Here is a 7,214-nt window from a genome sequence, read left to right as displayed (position 1 = left end):
GAGGATCAATTGGAGAACAGTTTCTAAAAATTGAGATTAGGAAGCAAATGGAAGTTATTTTCGATGTCCCATTTTCCAAAGTCCAAAGCTCCTGTTGGAAATGTTGCTTTTAATATTTGACCCCAGTTGTCCTTCCTCCTTTAAAAGAAACTGCTATCTCATCCCATCCCTAATCCAAGCTAGCTCACTAAACTTCATGCCTTTACATGTTTTTTAATCCGCCCTCTATCTCTCCTTGTGAATCTTCTCTCTGTACCTTCTCTCGGTCTTTGACTTAACCTAATTGATCTTATTGGAGAAGATGGGCTGAAGATTTGGGGGGTTGGGCTGTCCTCCACATGGATTTTCATCATTTGAAACGGATTGTCCTTTGAATAGTTCAGAAACTTGGGGCAAAAGTTAAGCCAGATGGCAAGTGCAGACACCTTCTCTCGCGTTCACCTAGATTTTTTTTTTTTTTTTTAACGTCCTTTAATCTGTTGAGATCAAAAGCCGCTAGTTGGGAAGAGTGGATGCGAAGACAAGGTGGGGAACCATCATACTGAAGGGAAAATAAGGGATCGCTCTGTCTGCCAAGTTGCTTCTGCTTGTTTCACTTCAATCTAGCTGAGAATCTTTGAGGGAAAGAAGGGCGGAGGGTGATGCCCCCGGCAAATATGAAATCATTTCGCTTCTGATTTCCTGTCTCAAAATCGATTCTTTTGTTGCTTTTGTTTCCTAGCAACTGTTTTCTATTAAGAAAGAGGACTGAGGGGGAAAAGTTTTAACTCGCAACTGATGTCAGACAAAATGGCCCCGCAGGCCTCGCCTTGGATCAGTCAAGTCCCTGACGCAGAGCGCGGATGAGACTGCTCAGTGGGTTAGGTAGTTTCCTGTTGTTGGGCCTAGATTTCTAAACACAAGAACATTAAACCACCTGATTCACTGCAGTTACTGCTCCTCGGTCAGCCTGGCAGGGTCTGGGAGCCGGCAGGCACAAGGCGAAAGAGGGAAAGAACAGAGAACTCTGGAACCAGCCAAAGTTGGGGGAAGAACATGCTGGAAGAGAGCAGAATTAAGCACAAACTCCCTCCTGTTTCTCTCTCTCTCTCTCTCTCTCTCTCTCTCTCTCTCTCTCTCTCTCTCTCTCTCTCCCTTTCTCTCTCTCTCTCTCTCCCTTTCTCTCTCTCTCTTACTCTCTCTCTCTCTCTCTCTCTCTCTCTCTCTCCTCTCTCTCTCTCTCTCTCTCCCTCCCCTTTCTCTCTCTCTCTTTTACTCTCTCTTTTACTCTCTCTCTCTCTCACCCCCCCCCAAGTGAAGCTGAAGGTGGTGTCAAGAAAGAACAGTGGTGGCTCTTGGACTTGTCAAGCCCCAATAATGAAATTCTTAACGGGATTCGGACTCACCAAACTATATTGCTATGTTGCTGGAGATGATGTCGATGTATCTCGACCCTCAGGGAGTTGGCGACTGAAGAACTCGTTTGGGACATCAGTGTGAAAGTTCTTGTTCACTCTTAGTCTTCCAAAAACTACATAAGCCCCAAATCTCCAACTTTCAGGGTCAAGTATGCTGAAGAAATTGATTCCCCCAATTTTCAAATCCAACATTGATCCTCCTGAAGAAGCCCCAAATACTTTAGGCCGATAGGCTGGACTCAGAGTCCAGAAGGTGTTTTTTCCCCTTCCTAGGGGGTTACTTTATGCTACACTCGTAGCTAGTCAATCTAGTTGTTCTGTTTCTTTGGCAAGTAGGGAACCCATGTCTCTACTTCTGCAAATGGGGGAAGGGGAGAGAAGAGAGTTTTCAGAGCTATCCCAAGGTGAAGCAGGATGAGTGGGATTCTGCAAATTCTAGTATTGTGAGATATGCTGAGATTCCCAATAGGGGAGAAATGTGGAAGGCTTCTGACTTTTCCTTTCCTAGGGAGCAACCCACATTTTCTGAGTAATCCCTTGCTATGGACAGTGGGATACAAAAATAACCTTTCGAACTGGTCAACTATTGCAGGAGTTCATCAGCCCTCATTTTCATAAGTTATATAGAAAACTTGGTCACAAAATGTATCTCAGAGAAGGGAAACTACTAAGAGAGACGGATAGTTTCTTGAAAGAGTGTTGCATGGGGCTAAGCCCACTTCTGGATGAGAGACTTCAGATGGCAAGGCAGAGATTGGCGCTTAAATTTGTAAGGCACTCATAAATTTTAGGGTTTTTCAAGTTACTGTAGCTCTCTGCCTATGGGGTTGTTAAATTGTAAGGTGCTGAACTAATGGGGATAGGAGAAGATATAGAGGAAGTAAGAAAGCATAAGGGACTTTTGTTTCCAGCACTTAGTCTTCAACTGCCCCAGGCGGGGAGATCCTGCTAAGAGAGTAGGCAGTTCGTACAAAACAAGTAATGGAGAGCTCCACCCCAGAGTGCTACATGTGGGAATTTCTGGTCTCTGGTTAAAGAACCCCAACAATTTTTAAAAATCAAACCCGCCCTTTTCAGAGAGTACCAGATAAATCTTCCCCTAGATTTTTCCAAAGACCAATTCTCTTCCAGATCTGAGACTCAAGGATTGTGGAAAGTGGTCAGAGTTTTTCATTTTCTTAAACCTTATCTGACTTTTCTTTTGGACCATTTCAGCTCCTGTAAAGTTTTAGTTTGGCTCAGTGATTGCCGTCCACCCTCAACGGCCTTTACCCCCCCACCCCCACACCAATCCCTCCTGGAAAAGCATTGAAAAGAAAAAAAAAGGGGTGGGGAGGGAGAGAAATAAAGAATCTTTGGAAAGCAGAGAGGTTTACGACAACCACAGGTTTTATGGAAGTCATTCTGTAACAACCTTTTACCTGGAGCGGATCCTTCTCCGCCCAGTCTCTCGTCTTCCCTCCCCAGTCTCCCTTTGGTTCCTCTAATCCCTCACCCAAATTCACCTTTCATCTTCTCACTCAGATGCTGGTTGAGGCACAAAGTTGGTAAAAGTATCTGGAAGTCTCTGCAGAGGGATTCTACACACATCGGGGTACATTCTCTGCTACATGCAAGTGTGCAACGGTCCAACTTTTGCATGTCCAACTTTTGGAACATATATCTCTTTGAGACCACAAAAAAATTTTGGTGTCTTTCTGTGCTTCTCCGGAGAAATATCTTCTCTGCTTTTTGGGTCCCCCAAGAATACTGGTACCAGAGCAGAGCCTAGACAGAAAAACCCGGACCAGCTGAAGAAGTATGTGCACGCTCGTAAGTGATACATCAGGAGCTTCTAGGTAGACCTACCTAAATAACTAGTATACACACACACACACACACACACACACACACACGTGTGTGTATCCATATGTATATATGTGATTGTTGATAAAAAAAAAAAAAGGACAATTAAGGTCCATTCCTGCCCATAGATTAAAATAAACACATTTCTCTACTCTTTGTGTGTGCAAGAGTTGTAAAGAAGAGAATTACAAAATCCCCAGTCTCATGAGCCCATTTGTGTGTATTTCATTTACTTACAAAGGAAGGTCTGTGGATCTGAATTCTATTAAGAGCTAAGACGGATATACATAGAAACACAGTACATATGTATGCAATACATATGTGTGTGTAATATCGATTTTAGAGGCTTGCAACCAAGTCCAGACTACTGAGACGGGTTTCTTATTTTTCTTTATATTCTGTAGGAATCCTCTCAGTACTTTATAATTAAACTGTAAACATAAATTCGCATCTCTTTTCATCAGGATATATTGTTTATACACGGGGAAGCTCAGAGGTTAGACACATTCAGCTACCCAGTACAGCTTTATTAAGCATCTTCTACAGAAAGGGTACAAACACATGCACATATAATTTTATGGCACATTTATAAAATAGAATATTGGAAGACACATATAAAAAGGTACAAGTTTCGTTGTTATACATACAAGTCACTATCTGTTCTATGGTTGTACTCTTTATTTGCATGCACGTATTTCATAGATGCATATCTATATACAAATATAGTCAGTCAGAATATCTATCATAAGCATACACACTTCTTATATTCTCATGCATTATATATAATGTATGTATTATAGTACCGTGCCTTACAGAAATAGGAGGCACTAGACAAATGCTTGTTGCTTATGTGACACATAAAATATATGATATGCTTGCATTTTTTGTTTCCTTTTTTCCTCCTTTCTTGTTTTACCCACCCTCCTTCCCTTTTTTCTTTTTTCTTTCCTTTCCTTTCCTTTTCTATTCTATTTCTTTTTGGTCATTCTGTCTCACTGTCTCTCTTTCTCTCTCTGGATGTTAACAAGGGAATCTTCTAGCACTCAGTCAAGAGATCCTAGTACGAACTCACCCGAGATCCTTTGCCCAGTATCTCGGACTCCATTCTTCTCAAGAATTCCAGTCCATGGGCCCTCAAAGGGATGGAGAGAGTCAAATGGGAAGATGTTCTGGTTTCATAAGGGGCTTTCTCCTCGCTTCCAATCCCAGCTGACTGTGTTCAACCATAGATTCTATGCAGAAAATAGCAAGAGGCTGAGAGAGAGAAGATGGGTGTTCTGCCTATAAAATAAAAGATATTTTGCTTTTTAGTATTCTTTTGCTGTTTTGAAGGGGGGAAGGAAAGGAAATGTTTGATCACTTTCTTAGGATAATACAAGACTCAAATTACTCTCTAGAAAAAGCCTTTCAGAGTCCAATTCTGGGCTTCTAAAGCCATATTTAACAGTAGCAAAAATAATTATGATTGATCTCATTGGAAGAGAAATAAGATTTCTGCTCTGCATCCCGGGCCCCTCAGTCTTAGAATCCCTTCTTGCATAGACATTTATAACAAATTTATAATGATTTATAGTTATATAATATACAATTATTTTAAAGGAGCTTTCTGGGTCTAGATTTCACTTTATTTTTATTTATTTATTTTTGGTCTGAACCCACTCCCCAATTTAAATAAAAATAGTGGAGGACTTTAGAACTCAAGAGTCCCTATTTGGAGAACTGGGGTTTCCATAAGACTTTGCCCTGGATTTCTCTCTCCCTTAAAAGCTCTGTGGGGTGAATTCAGTCCCAAACCTTCAGTGGGAGAAAATTTTACACACACATACACACACACACACACACACACACACACACACACACACACAAACACATATACAAACTGAAGTAGAAGCTCCTGATCCCCTCCAAAAGGGGGAAAGAGGTACATAAGTTGCAGTCCCCCAAATAATTGCCTCCCATTGTTAGGGCTCCCATGTAGAATTTCTCCAGTCCCCCTAACCCACGCTGATCACCCTAATTCAGACACCAAACTAGAAAAGAAACCTTTATCTCTCGGGACTTCTTCAGATTTGCCCCAATTTTTCTGGGAGTAAGAAACACAGAGGTCCTAACCCTTACAGTCCTCTTTCCTCTGCTTATTTTTGAGCACGTAAAAAAAAAATTTAATGAGGTTTGCCAGTCGAAATAGATTACCCGGCCTCTGAATCCTGAAAGCAGAACAGAGACTATCAACCGACTGAGACAGAAGGGCTAAGGAGCCTCAGGAGGAAATAGCCTAGCCGACCAGCTCGGATTCGCGTGTATATATCTGTATATGTGTGTGTATTATATGCATACATTTATATGTACATGTATATTTATACACATGCACACCTGGATATGACACACATATACATATTATATGTATATAGTATGTATTATATACTTATATCTTAGTCTACAGCCTCTACGTCCGTTTGTGTTCTAATTTATATACTACAGAAAATTATATACTCTGCTCTGCCATGGTTCATAACGCGGTTATTTATGGTAGGGGAGGAGAGCTTTTTTTTTCCTCGGGAATATATTACAGGTAAGCCGACAGAAGGCTCCATCCGTCTCGCAAATAGAGAACAGGTGTTTTAAGTTTAATATTGATTCAGGGCTGCTCTTTGCTCGCCTTCTCCCTCTCTCCCTCTCTCTCTGCTCCAGCCTTGCTTCTTCTTTTCCGGGCTCTGCCAAGCATCCCTGAGCCAGTTAGGGGCAAACCACACTATCCGAAGGCGTCTGGGGAAAAACCCCGTGGATCCTCGTGTTCTTGGGCCCTGGATCCATTGGACTGTCGCCCTCGGGAGCGCTAGGTTCGAGGAGGAGGGGATGGGGGTGGAGATGGTAGGGCAGTATTAGATGCCAGAATTGATCTTTAAAAAATCATTTTGGAATCGCCATCATGGAAAGAAATATGGCGCTTCGCCCTCGTATTTCACATGTAATGACACAAGATGGCTTCATTTGGAAAGAAAAAGGGGGAGGAAGGGAGGAGGAAGGGAAGAGTCGCTCCCCCCAAAGATGACCCGAAGGCAGAGAAAAATCGAAAAATCATAAGTTGGAATGACCCTCTATCCTTTTGTTAAGGGAGCCTGAGATAACAGGGCTGCTAGAGAGTTGGAACTGGAGACAGCTTGCTCTAATCCCCCCCCACCCCCCCCCCCCGGCCTCCTCAAAACTCTTCTTGCTGCAGAGGGATTAAGCTTTTCAAGACATTTGCTCAGGCCACTGAGACTTTCAACACCTCACTTTGAAAACACCCCACATCAGCAACCCCGAAAAAAAAAAACACCATCCTGATACAAAGTAATAATATTCCAATAAAGTTATCTCCCTTTGCTTCTCCTCCCTTTCTTCCACACCACACTTTCCTAGAGTGGATCCCAAACTTCTTGCGGCTCCCCAACTAAGGAGCAGACCACTGAGGGTTTTCCTAGAAGGAGGAGGAGGAGAGGAAGGTTGGTGAGATGGGAGACGAACCAAGGTGTTGGTCGGGCCTCTCAAGTGCCCGCGAAGTTTATCTCAGTTAAATGCGCGCTTCGGAAGCGCCGGCTAGGCTACTAGGGAGGTGGGAGGCCATTTCTTCAACCTTTTCTCGGCTGCCTCATGATTGCCTTCCGGAAGGAGATTGTGGTAACCTGCCTTAGAGAAGCTGATTCAGGAAGAAAAGAGAGGAGAGGACCTATACCTCCCTCATTCTCCATTGCAATCTCAAATTGTGGGACTGGGGGCCTCAAGGACAAGTGGAAAATTGTAAATTGCTACTTTTCCAATCCAAAGGTGCAGCACACATCGAGGGCCCATGTTACTAGCCCTTCCCTTCTCCAACTGAAGTGACACCCAAAATACTGACCAATAGCTCTTCCTATGACAGGATCCGATTAACTTTGTGGGCTTGGGGGGGGGGCACAGAGAGGTATAAACTGCAGGGAAGTTCTCTGCATT

The sequence above is a fragment of the Antechinus flavipes genome, chromosome 4 (genome assembly GCF_016432865.1).
Source record: "Antechinus flavipes isolate AdamAnt ecotype Samford, QLD, Australia chromosome 4, AdamAnt_v2, whole genome shotgun sequence".
NCBI lineage: Eukaryota > Metazoa > Chordata > Mammalia > Dasyuromorphia > Dasyuridae > Antechinus > Antechinus flavipes.
The sequence above is the reverse complement of the archived record's forward strand: the minus strand, read 5'-3'. Positions refer to the sequence as shown.